Source organism: Rhinolophus sinicus, linkage group LG03 (genome assembly GCF_036562045.2).
Source record: "Rhinolophus sinicus isolate RSC01 linkage group LG03, ASM3656204v1, whole genome shotgun sequence".
In the NCBI taxonomy this organism is placed as follows: Eukaryota; Metazoa; Chordata; class Mammalia; order Chiroptera; family Rhinolophidae; genus Rhinolophus; species Rhinolophus sinicus.
Window position 1 is genome coordinate 168248859 of NC_133753.1, and position 12656 is coordinate 168261514.

A 12656-nucleotide genomic window follows, 5' to 3' on the forward strand; every position below is an offset into this window, starting at 1 on the left:
ACTTCTCATAAAGGAACTAAAGTACTCATATGCAAAGATGTATTGAGAGGGCTACTTAAAGATGAACTGTTTGGAATTGCATAGAACTGGAAACTGAACTAGAAGCCAAATGAACGTTTTATCATCAGATCTATTATGGCTGAAAAAATCATGGCCTATCCACTGTGGAATAGTATGCAGCCCTCAAAAGAGCACATTAGAGCTGCCCCAGTTGATATGGGAGGATTTCCAGAAGATCCTGATTAACAACAACAGTAAGAAAAGTGTGTGTTTTATTATCTCATTTTTGGACAGCCGTGGCCAAAAACCCTCCACACATATGTTGGTAGGGCAACAGAAAAAATGTTGAAACTTTATGTTTAAAAGCTTCTTCCATCTATGTGTACTTTACAACTCAGGATGCCTCTTGCCAGTAGTTGTGAACCAAAGCATATTGTTGATGGAGTGATAATATTATAGATTACCATTTGCATTCACGTGTCAAGCACTGTGATGAACACTTTATGTACTTATACCTTCATAATAATCCTTCAAGGTAAAAAATATCATCCATGTTTTACAGAAAAACCCAGGGTTTAGAGAAGGCATGAAATGGAACTGAGTCAAAGAAACTGCATTCTCTACTACATGAGAAGTTTCCCATGTAAAGTATATACCTTAGTATTAAGTGATTAACTAGCCCTAAGATATAATTCTAAGATGTACTTAGGTGAATGTGCAAGATAAATTACCCCAAAAGTGATTAAAAACTTAAGAGTCTGGAATCAGGGAGATGCAAGTTCAAAACCTTGCACCATTCCTCAGAAACTCTGTTACTTTGGCAAAAATTATTTCATTTCTGAAGCATCAGTTTCTCGTTTGTAAAATGGTAGTATTGGAATCAACCTCCTAGGGTTGTGGAGAAAATTAAATGAAAAATATGTATCTAATGCTCAGTACAGGACCCAGGATCTACACTCAATAAATATTAAGATTATAATCTTTATCATTATTATTACCAGAATACAGATCTATTAGGAGTATTAGCATCTGATTAAAATGTATTTATTATCAAGATAACTATTGTTAATGTCTTTATTTCTTACAAACCTACTAATGAGATACTCAGATAAATTGTAACATGATCCTTAGTGTCTTTCCACTTTGGAGTTAATACATACATCTGAGCCTATCTTTTTTTTTCTTTCTTTTATCATCAGTTCTTAAAGAAACATTTTCTTTCATTTCCTTTTCTAGAGCTCCTAGAAAAATATTTTGATTGCTTTGTAATGGTGATCTCTTCTCGGATTAACAATTTAACTCTGGATAAGTAACGTGTTTTTTTCCAATAATTTGTTTTTATTTAAAAAACTGCATCAGTTAATTTTTACTGCTCTGTCATTAGTTTCTATGGGAAGAGTCCTAAAAATAGGTCAAGTAGTACAAACTCCTTTAAAGCTCTTTAAAATATTGCCACAATACTTTCCAGGAGGAGTGCGAGTGACACTCGCGAGGTAGTATATGAGAGCAACCCACTCAACGAACCACTGCCAATAATACCTTTTGAGTAAAAATTGTTTTTAATTTAATAGGTGAAAAAATGGCATCTTGTTATTGTAATCTTTATTTTTTCAGTATTAGTAAGGTTTGTGTTTGCACAGACTTTCTTTAGTCATTTGAATTTATTTTTGAAGTATCTAAACAAGTTTTCATACCTTTCTGTGTGGATTTTAGTGATTTCATATTGAGATTTCTTACAGCACTTTACATGTTACTCATATTTTCTTTCACAGGTAAGTGTTTTAACAGCAGGCAAATGTATAGCATTGTGGTAGCTGTACAAAAAGCTTAAATGAATAAAAGTTAGAGGTATCTGCACCAGTGTACACACACTCAACACTATTGATTGTGTGTTTACCCCATGAGGAGGGCACTCTTCAAGCCACATGCAGCATAAAATACATTCTCTGTTCCCCAAAATCACGTGATCTAATCAAAGACTTAAAACGTATAGCAGAATAAAGAACAATAAGAGATGCAATATGAAAAATGCTAAACTAATGGTCAAGTAATTAAGGTCTGTGTCAGGGGAGGGGGTGATCCTTGTGATTTGTGTGTCAGGTGCGCCCTCCTATATGGGTAAGGTGGGACTTGGGTGGTTTTAAGTAAGAGGAAGAAATGAGAATAAAGAGAATAAGAGCATATGTCATTTCGATGAAGTCATGAGAAAAACGGAGAGGTCAGAATGTATATTGCTTTTCTAGGAATCTACAGGGGAGAGCTTTAATCTCTGTTTAAAGAGTTTGAATTTTGATAACCTTGCATCATCGTTGCAACTAGGAGGCCTGATTTTAGCACTAACCCAGTATCAGCTATCATAAAGATTTGTCTGAAGAATGCTAAAAGTAAAACCTATTTTATTGTTTCACTGCTCTTTAAATCTTATTCTCAGATGAAAGATTCCCTCTCAATACATTTGGGGTCCAAATGTAAAGCTGACTTCCATTACTGTATCCAATTGTAAGCATAGCAGTTTATTTGCAGCTACAAAGAAAAGAAAACCTGCCTGCACAACGAGGCTTGAATAAGTAGGGCAATATTTTTCTCATAGGACGAGAAGGGGAGGCTACTGGCAGTGGTTCAGAGGCCCAGATATGTCAGGACCAGTAAGTCTCTCATTCTCAAGCTTGTTACCTCATTGTCACACGTTTGCTGTTAGAGCTCCCAGCATCATATCCACTTTCAAGACAGGGTGATTCTGGCCAGATCTCTCCTTTGTGCAAAGAAAGAGAAAAACGTCTCAGGCAACCCACAATAGTATTTCACTGATTTCTAATTAGCCAGAACCAAATCGTGCAAGCATTCCTAGACACAAGGGACGCTAAGAAATCATGATGTGTAGTGGAACGCAATAAGCAGAAAGGGAGGTAGGAACGAATGTTGCAGCGGCCAGTCTTAGTCTCTGTCATAGAAACACTATGTGAAGAAAAGACCAAGAAACTATTTCAAGACTTAGAAGCCTTATGATTAGTACTGCAAGATCCCAGAAATGAAGGATATGGGTAAGAATGCTCAGTAACTCATATTAACAGCTTTCCAGTTTGGGATGAATATAAAACAAGTTTAGGGGTTTGGATCATTCTCATAATATAGCTAAGTACAATGAGAGTTCTAAATTACCAAAGCACTAAATATTTAAAGTCTAAGGTACCAAAGACCAAAGAGGTTCTCAAAAGGTTTTTATTCTTTGTGTTTTTAAGGGAGTCTGGTGTTGGCAGAACCCCATCCCTGCCTACATTATTGATGGCGATATCTGCAAAGAAGCAGATGTTTTGCCAAGAAAGGGAAAATGAATCATTGTATCTAATAAGATGAGGATCTTAGGAAACAGTCTACACAGCTCATGAGTGAAACTAGCAATTAATCTTGACATGTTTTGTAAAAGGTTTGGTTGCTTAACATTTCTCCAAGTAATTTTTTTTAAGTTTGCTGTAGGCAGGAAGGTAAAAAGACTGACATGCAGGAAACTGAACTTTTCTTTCCTCCAAAGGCCAACTGTACCAGTTGTATATTGAAATATGAGGTGCCTCATGATAGGAGATTAGACAAAGGCGTTCACCAATGTGCCCTCAGTCCCAACTTGCTGAAGGAAGTGATGAAGTGGCGCCATTAGAGAGACAAGGAGTCATGACCAATTTATTGCTCTGTTCTGGATGTTGCATACGTATGCAAAGTTTTATTTATAAAGATAATTTATGTGGCAGTTGGGTTATGTGGTAATCACCAAGACATAGTGTCTAAAACTACACAATGTCACGCTAGCATGTAGACAGAAATTCTCTTGTACTGATCTGCATACGAAAGCTTCTCAAGAAATGTGCTGCACTCAGAACGCATCCGTATGCCTTCTTGGAGGAGGAGAAAATGAAAACCTGATATTTCTAAAATTCATTGATTGTTGCCATCCCCATTTGGGTCTACAGTTTGCTAAAAATAAATTATGGAAATCTTATGTCAGTAACTCAATATGACTCTTTTATGTTCCTTTAATTTTAAGCTTTTAATTTATCTTGAAATGTTGATATTAATATTTCATATTTGTTCAACGCATGTTTAACAGAAGTCCAAATAGAATAAGCTTGGAGTAGATCGGGACCCTGGGTTAAATGAAGTCTGAGTCACAATGCCTGTATTTTATCTCAGAGCTGATATGTTTATTAGTAACTTTTCTATGAAAACTTCAATAGAAACATATAATTTTAAAAGAGAAGTAGGGAATGTTAGCTTTTTGAAACCTAGAAGTCTGTTCTTTCTTTTCTATCCAGTTATTACAGTCTTTAAATGAATAAGCTCCACTGTTTATCTCCAGAATATTGAAATTCACACACACACCACTTTCTTAGATTTACAGATTCATTCATAATCAACAAACCACAACCACTAGAACCATCACTACATTTTCTAAGACAACAACAACATGATAACAGAAGACAATTCACAGGTTGGAATTCCATAAATATCTTCATTATTTATTGTTTTCTTTTCTCCACCCTTTCCTCCCTCTGCTTCTCTGGATGTTGTCTCACTCAACCCCTCATTATTGCCATCTGTTGCTTCTCAGTAAAGCATTTCACAGATGCTCACACACTAAGCATTACATAAAATTCAGAGGGAAGAACATTTCCCAACTTCTTGAGTCATCAGACACAAGTAATTTTAAAACCATATCGAGATATCACTACACACCTACTAAAATGAATAAAATGAAGATTGACAAGACTCAGTATTGGTGAAGACATGGAACACCTGGAATTCTCATGTTTCTGGTAAAAATGTAAGATGGTGCAACAACTTTGGAAATGAGTTTGGCAGTTTATGGTGGATGTAAACATACACTTATGATAATGACCCATGTGTTACTAGTCCAGGTCCTCTAAGAAGCGTATGTTATGACGGGGTTGGACATGTAATAAATTTGTTTGGGGAATTTGTTCATCTGTGAACAGTAAAGGGGTGGGACCTGGAGAAGGTGGGGAGAGATAGCCATCAAACCATAATGCAGGTCTGACATCTGTGAAGGAAAGACGGAAGGAAAGAAGGATTGGTAGAGTCTTCAACTGTTGTACAATTCCAAAAAAGATGCAGTCAGGACTATGTAAGTCAAACTCACCCACGGGAGTAACCCCATATCTTGCAGGCATGGGATCTCTGTGGTTCCCCTGCTGTGCTGAACCATTGGCAGGGAAGCATGGGAAGACTTCCGATAGCCTGGCCTTTGTCACAGCAGGAGGCGCGAGGAGCACAGTTTCAAGGCAATCACACTCAGCAATTTTAATCAGAGCTATTTACCAGAAAGAAATGAAAACATACTAGTATATCCACACAGAGATTTTGTGTGATGTATAGCTTCCTCTATTTTTCAATACTTAATTGATACCTCTGTTACAGAACTTTACCAGCTTGTGTTACTGGCAATTATTATTAATCTAGTTTTATTTCTTCAGTGTGAGGTTCTTAAAAACATCACTTTATTTTACATCATTTACTTTCTAACTGCAGCACCCAATAGTTCTGAATATGTACATACAAAGATTTTTGGGGTGGCCAGTTAGCTCAGTTGGTTGGAATGTGGTGCTGGGAGCACCAGGGTTGCCGGTTCGATCCCCGCATGGGCCACTGTGAGCTTCACCCTCCTTAAAAAAAGCAAATAAATAATAAAAATAAAAATAAATGACTTATATACAAGTATTGATAGAATTTTCACTCGTTAGACAAAAACTGGAAATATGTCCAACAATAGGTAAATGAAGAAACAAATAGTGGTATATCCATACAATACAATACTATTCAGCAATAAAACAAATTAACTACTGATACACATAACATCATGGATGAAACACAAAAATCTATGTTAAGTGATGGACACCAGACTTAAAAATGTATATACTGGGGGCCGGCCCGGTGGCTCAGGCGATTAGAGCTCCATGCTCCTAACTCCGAAGGCTGCCAGTTCGATTCCCACATGGGCCAGTGGGCTCTCAACCACAAGGTTGCTGGTTCAACTCCTCGAGTCCCACAAGGGATGGTGGGCTCCACCCCCTGCAACTAAGATTGAACACGGCACCTTGAGCTGAGCTGCCTCCCAGATGGCTCAGTTGGTTGGAGCACGGGCTCTCAACCACAAGGTTGCCGGTTCGACTCCTGCAAGGGATGGTGGGCTGTGCCCCCTGCAACTAGAAAACGGCAACTGGACCTGGAGTGAGCTGCGCCCTCTACAACTAAGACAGAAAGGACAGCAAGTTGAAGCTGAATGGGCATCCTCCACAGCTAAGATTGAAAGGACAACAACTTTGACTTGGAAAAAAGGCCTGGAAGTACACACTGTTCCCCAATAAAGTCCTGTTCCCCTTCCCCAATAAAATCTTAAAAAAAAAAAAAAAAAAGTATATACTGTAGGATTCTATTTATTTGGAAAATTGGAAAAGGCAAACCAATCTATAGTGAGAGAAAACAGATCAGTGGTTGCTGCAAAGGGGCTGGAGGAAACTTTTTGGGATGATGATGTTTTATATCTTGATGAGGGAGTGGTTACATGGACAGACCTATTTTTCAAAACTCATTGAACTGTATTTTTAAAATGGGTACATTTTATTGAGTATAAATTACATCTCAAAAGGTTGATAGTTTGAAAGTGCACTAGAATTTTATAAAGTAACATTTTACAATGTTTTCTTTTTTGTAAATATGGAACATTCAAGAGATTCATTGTTCAAAAATGTGAAAGATATACAATATAGAAATAGATTATTCCTTTATATTTGGTCATACATTCCACTGAACAGTATACGGTCATGTAAAGTGTTATTATCATGTGATAAGATTAAAAATAATTTCATATTTAAAGCAATTTTTAAAACCATAAATACATAAATACTCACCTTTTAAATATCAGGAAAAATGAGGGAATGCCCTAGAATTCTCTGATGTAAAACAGGTGAGTAAAATTCACAACTATATATTTTTAAAATCCTAATGTATAAAAAACATATAAGTCATTCTGTCTTATTCATAAATTCAGGGACTTACACTTTTCTTTCAGCCATTAAAAAGCAACAGTAAAGAGGGAGCTCATTCCCAGATGAGATAGAGAATAAGAGCAATATTATGTGGGTGTCTGGTTTTAAAGAAGTTCTTGAGAGCATATTATTAACAAAGTCAGTGCTTTGATTGAAAATACAGTTATTTTCACAGAAAAATGCAGCAGCAACAGCTTTTGGTGGCAACTTTCTCCTCAATCAGCATCTTATCAGTACATACCAAGGGACAAATGGAAACCATAAAAGAATATGGTTTAATTCATATCCCCTGACTGAAAAAAACAACTTGAAATTCATATCCCACTAGATGTGGGTCAGGAATTGATGCTCTAATTGAAATAGAACATCAAATGCCTGAACTGAAGAGTGGTCTAGTTTAACTGAGGAAAATGTCCTTCACCCTCTGCCTCGCAGAGTAAAGCCACCAATACGAAAAGGAAACTGAAGCTAATGAATACATATTATCTATGAATGTTTTCATTGGAATCATTATATTGAAATAATTACCCATAAAATTCAAGCAAAAATTCTTCCTATACAACTGACAGGTAATTAAAGGAAACTAGGTTATAAAATATTTGTGGAATAGATCACAATTTATATTTCTTTATATGCCCCAAATCTCAAAATGCCTAAGATCATAGTAAGTACGTAACATTGTTCTTTACCCTTATAGTGAAAGATGGGTTGAATAAAAATGTAGGGAAACATAGATTGAATTTCTTGAATCACCCAAATGTTTTTTCCTGTTTCTCATTTCACTTAGTTCTATCAGAATCAGCCTACTTTTCTTTTTTCTCAATTAGAAAATTAAAACTTGACAAAACTGTACACAATGGTTTTTGTGTACCTCCAAATAAAATGAAGTGACAACAGATTTGTTCATTCAACATTTATTAAGTACCTACTATGTGCCAGGAAATGTGCTACTCACTGAAAACAAAACAATACACTATATAGACATCTTCTTTACCCTTGTGGCACTTACATGATTAGAGCAATTACAAAAAAATAAAAATAAATTATAATAAATGCTATGAAGAAAAACCAATGGTTTGAGGACAAGAATGATAGAGAGTAGGCAGAGGCGGACTTCTAGAGGGAGCATTTAAGCAGAGACCAAAAGGAAGAGGACCTATTTCTATGAACACTGAAATGAGCTCTCCAGGCAGAGGTGAGAGCATCTATAAAGTCTCAGGAGAGAAAGGGCTGAAACCTTCGTAAAAGGAAAAGGTTAGTGGGATTGGAACCTGGCAAATAAGGAATAGAGTGGTATTAAGCAATGGTGGAACCACATAGGGATTTTTAGACCTTGGTAAAAGGTTTCAATTTAATTTTAAATGCAATGGGAAGTTACTGAAGGACCTTTACAAGGAAAGTGGTATGGTCACTTTTCTTGCTGAGAATAAATTGGATTAGAAGAGAGAAAAAGCTGGTGGGGACACCTAATATTAGACTGTTGCAGTCGTTCAGGAGGGAAATAATGATGACCTGGGTTAAGGCGACAGTGGTGGAAGTAGAGAAAAGAGAATGGGTCCATATCTGTTTTGTAGAGAATATAAGCAGACTTTCTGATAGATAGAATAGGGCATAAGACAAAAAAAAAATCAATGTTGGCTCCTAGCACCTAGCTAATTGGGAGAAGAAAATGGACTTAGTGAAATGAAGAATCAAAATTTCCATTTTGGACACAGGAAGTTTGAAGTGACTATAATACATCCAAAAAGAGAGGTCTAGGAGGCAGTAGAATGCATGTGACCCATGTGAGGTCTAGAGATTTAAATTTAGGAGTCATCAGAGCAAACATAATATTTAAGTGCACAAGACTTAATGACTTCTCCTCTGTGGGCGAAGTATAGAGTAGAACAGTGAACCCAGCACCAAGCCTGGAAGAACGCCAATATTTTTAAGTGTGGTAACGGACAAACCTGCAAAAGAAATTGACAGAGAATGGTCCGTTGTGAACAAGGAAAACCAGGAGAGAGGCATGTCCTCCAAGTCATGTCCTCTAAGTCAACAGAAGACAAGATTTCAAGTAGGAAAAATACTAAATTGAGGACAAAGAGTTTGCAAGATACGGCGCTTGCAAGTTATTGGTGATGTTGACAAGAGTGGTTTCAGCAGAGCAGTGAGACTACAACTGCGAGAAGTAAATGAGATGTAAGAAGGTAAAGACGTGTAGACAGTTCTTTGGAGAAGTTTATTCAGACTAAGAGGGAGAGTTAATTTTTTTTTAAGATGGGAAATATCACAACCTGATTGAATGATAGTGGTGATAATTCAAAGGAATGAGAAACTTGAGAAGGAGGCTGGAGATGGGATCCAGATCTTAGATGGAAAGAGAAAATTATTGTAACAGAAGTGCGGAAGGAGAATATGGGCCCTAGCATAAACAAGTTTTAGGTCTGGAGGAAGGGAGATTGGGAATTGGTATCTAATGATTTGTTTTTTGATGCTTTCCATCCAGTTCTCCAAAGAATTTTCAGTGTTAATACTTAACCCATCCCGACTTGGAAGTTTAGCTAAAGGAACTGATTAAATGTACCTCAAATGTAGCACACATCCTCCTCTGTGGTCATTCCCCGGGAGAGTGTCTGTGAGTACAAAAGAATAATTATCTTTATAGAAAAATAATATACATGGGTCATAACCAACATGCTGAAAAACACATGAAGTTTTCCTTAAAAAAATGATGTACCTAATAGAATACAATATACTCCTTTCTCTCTATGCAACAGATGCTTAGGGCATGCTAAGGCACACACATATATTATAGTTATCTGTATCATATATCAGTTGAAGGAAGCACACATTTTTATTATTATTAGTTAAGTCCACTTAGATGACACAATACTGCAAATATCTGTGATGTGAGGAGTATGGATAAGAGGTATGGCCAAACAAAAATCACATGTCTCCTGTATAGGCGTGCTACCAATCAAGGGCTAAACTAGGATCAAATATATGGTGACGGAAGGAGAACTGACTGGGTGGTGAACACACAATGCAATGTATAGGTGATGTGTTATAGAAATGTAAAAAAAAAAAAACACACAAAAAAAACGGCTTTCTCTCAGTAGTCCAATGTTATATAAAACAAGTAGAGCCTTCCCCAAAAACCTAGGAACCTTGAGAGCCAAGAAATAGGGTCTTACATCCAGGAAAATGATGAAATTACCACAAGATAAAACTAGAATGGACTTTTGAGATCATCTAATTCCATCATTTTCACTTTTTTTCCAAAATACTTTTTATTTTTCCAGAGAAGCCTGATGACAAACAGATAGGAACTGCGCTCACATCCTGGTGCCGGCGTCTCCCACATCCTCCTCGTAGCCCCCAGTGAACCTCCAAAGAACTGTCGCGCTCCAAGGAGAGGGAGAATGGATGAGAGAAAGAATCGATCTAGTTAGTGACAAATGGCATTAGGATTTGCCTCAGAATTCAACTATCCCAATTCTCAGGCTCACAGATCCACCATGGGAGAGGAGTCAGCTTGAGAGACTCTAAATATTTATATTGGCCCTAGGACATTGACACCAGGAACAAAAGTCTGGTGTCTGGGATGACTCCAGCTCAGAGACCGCTTGATGGGTTCCTGTTGTGCTCTCGTACTGAGATAAGCCTTCAAGTTGTGGGAACCCTAAACCAGGTCAGGCTGTATGTTAGAGGGAGCCACTGACAGTACACCACACAGCAGAGGGCTTTGGCACCAGGCAGAGTGACGTTAGCGGGACTTTTTTTGTTTTTTTGTGGCTGTTTTGCACCCTGCATAGAAAGTGGAAAGTGCAATTAAATGGTAAGAAAATGATAATTTTTATGTCGCAAAAATGCTAAAATGTATGCAAAATTAAATAATATACCACATGTGGAAAACGGTCGTTAAACCGGTTTGCATTTGGAATAGAAAACTCACTTTAAAATCTATAGAGGCAGAAGTACTGAATTTTAAAAATGCTCTTTCTGACATAAGATGATAGTTGAAGGAAATGATCCTACTATTTGAGTCTGCCAAAATGCAACACAAGGATTACAGCTTTTTTTTTAAGATTAATGTAGATTTTGCTATATTTTGTGGCTGTATGGTCCACAGTATCTCACCCTCCTTCTCTCTCTCTCTCTCTCTCTCTCTCTCTCTCTCATACACACACACACACACACACACACACACACACACACACACTCAATATTTTCCGTCAGTCTGAGTGTGGTTTGTTTGCTGTGCTGTTTCCTAGCAACCAGGGACTCTGTCATCATGATGTGCTTCCAAATGTCCCCCAAAACATCTTATCTCTACACCCCACTGCTGCCCCTCTTCAGCAATCTATCATTGAGAATAGAGTATAATAGCACCTGTCATCCATTATCATAACAATTATAAAAATATGAGTAACAGTAATGATATAATAATAGTAAGAGGAAGTCCACATAACCATATAAGATGTTGCAAAGAGAAAGAAAACATTGAAACATATTAACATATAAGCCATAATTGAGTCATCTATATAACTTAGTCAGTCACACGCCAAGCAGAGATGATATCTGCGTTGCCTGAATAACTATCCAAACTTCCTCTTGTCTCTCTTACATCCAGTTTAGCTTAATATGTTTATTCCATATTTGTTGGAGGTGAAATTTCCATTTCCATCCATAGGATTGTGAGTCCAGCAAGAGAAAATTAAACCCCCTCAAAACTTACCTCTCATCTAATAAGGAACTCTGACTATAACACAACAGAGGATCATCCTTGAAGGTTAAAATTTATGCACTGCTATTCCTTGGGGGCATAGCATTTACTTCAGTAAAATGATATATCACTAAAATTGGCAGAAATAAATATACAAAAATCATAATGACTTTCAATAGGCTGACGTCAAGGAATGTACTTAGAGAAAGGTGAAATGAAGAAAACAATCTGAACATAGATCTGTTCTAACTTTGAATTCTTAGATAAAAACATTACTGCATTGTTTTTAACACTGTTTTTATTTCAGCCATAAAGTACACCACACACTGACTAGACATTAAACTTAACACAATTATTTTGTAGTGTAAATGTTGAAACATCAATCACAAATAGAAATATCAAAACCAACATTAAAAAAAAGAATTTCCTCAAGTCATTGTTCTTTATGTTTTCCTGCTGTCTTTCTCCATTCTGAAAAATCAGGGCACAGCACGCACTTAAAAAAAAATCAGTAGATTTTTAATTTGTTTTCATATAAAGTCTACTGTAAATTTATGGATTTTTTGCTTGTCATAGGTTAAAGACACTTGAATTACTAATTCAAATGAGGACAGATTTTGTGACATAATCTTCACTAACTGTTGCAAAGCCTTTCATAGAACCTTGAAAGCAAAGTGAAGTAAAAGTTTCTGTTAATGTGGTAATGTCACCAATAATAGGAAAGATTTTCTAATATATTATTCAGTTACCCATTATGCAGAAGATAAATCATTTTGCAGTCCCTTTAGTTTTACTATTTAGTGAAGAAAAGAAATTATGATTCCTAAAATATGAATTTTTAATAAGCATATGTGGAAAAAATGTGTGGCAAAGAATTTTTAAAGGCTGAATCA

General features: G+C 36.5%; 1 long non-coding RNA gene across 1 annotated transcript in view; it reads left to right on the plus strand.

The window, feature by feature from the left end:
* LOC109449691 (uncharacterized) overlaps positions 1 to 11256 on the plus strand; it is a 33578-nt gene extending 22322 nt beyond the window's left edge. Inside the window, exon 4 of the long non-coding RNA XR_012495154.1 lies at positions 10340 to 11256. This is a non-coding gene — a long non-coding RNA (uncharacterized LOC109449691). The remainder of the gene's footprint in view (positions 1 to 10339) is intronic.
* Positions 11257 to 12656: the final 1400 nt, after the last annotated feature.